The following is a 1,091-nucleotide window of genomic DNA, read 5'->3' on the forward strand; positions in this document are numbered from 1 at the left end:
GCTAGCTGTGTCGCCCTTGCCTCTGCCTCTGCCGCGGTTGAGCACACTAGCGCTAGCTTCTTTTTTCTTGAGTCCGCGCTGAGATACGCATATGCTGCGAGTTTTACTTGCATTTTGCTGGTCGTTTCTATTGTGTTTATTCGCATCTCCATTTCGGTGTTGATTTTGGGTTGTAGAGCCCTTGCCTGTCCGGCAGCCAGGCAAAGCGGCTTTATCTTTGTTGCGACCAGTGTATTTTTGGCAGCGGCATCAGTTGGTCTTCTAATGTAAGTCAAGAATGCGACTATGACGAACGACTCCTTGAGCATTGTCCCTGTTGAAATTGGTACACAGTAAATATAGTGATATGGGTAAGTTCGCGGCGATAATTTAGCCTTTTTGTAAGTCGCAGGCTGAAACGGGGGTCAGTGATGTTCTAGTTCCACCGCAGTCTGTGTCTGCGTACTTGTGCGCTTATTTCAAGTCACGTAGTGCAAAAAAAGCAGTTTTTTCTGCATATCTGTTAGATTCACCCATCACCTCAGTGAGACTAATTGCTTTGTGCTTTTGGGTAGGAATGTGTGTGTGCTCCAAATAAAATCTTCAGTTAAATTTATTGTATCAAACAAACACTCTCAAAACAGGTTGTTCTAGGTTTTATCTACTTTCATCTATTGTTACAAACAATAAATATATCTTCTATTAACTTAATGAAGCGATCCCCTATTAAGTTTGAACACGATATTATGATAATCTATCAAATTAAAAATCACAGTAGCTACCATCATTTGTGCAGTAGTGTTTGTCATTTTTGTTGTGAAATGCGGGGCATCATAGGCTACTCCTGTTTATCCTCCTGAACTATTATTTTGTGTTGTACCAAGCAGGGTTTTTGATACTTATTTGTTTCTTCTGCTACGTGCTTCGCTTTTTATTTGTCTCCCAAATTTGGGAGAGGCTCTTCTAACTGCTTAAATAGCCTGGAAAGCTTGTAAAACGTGCAATGGTTAGGCGAAAATTTTACTTCTATTTCAAGTTTAGGCCGATTTATTTTCATGTCTAATCAATTGAAATTTATAGGTTCTAATACACCATATATTATTGCAACTTTG

This window comes from Trypanosoma equiperdum, assembly GCF_001457755.1.
Source record: "Trypanosoma equiperdum strain OVI genome assembly, contig: ctg_1087, whole genome shotgun sequence".
Taxonomy (NCBI): Eukaryota; Euglenozoa; class Kinetoplastea; order Trypanosomatida; family Trypanosomatidae; genus Trypanosoma; species Trypanosoma equiperdum.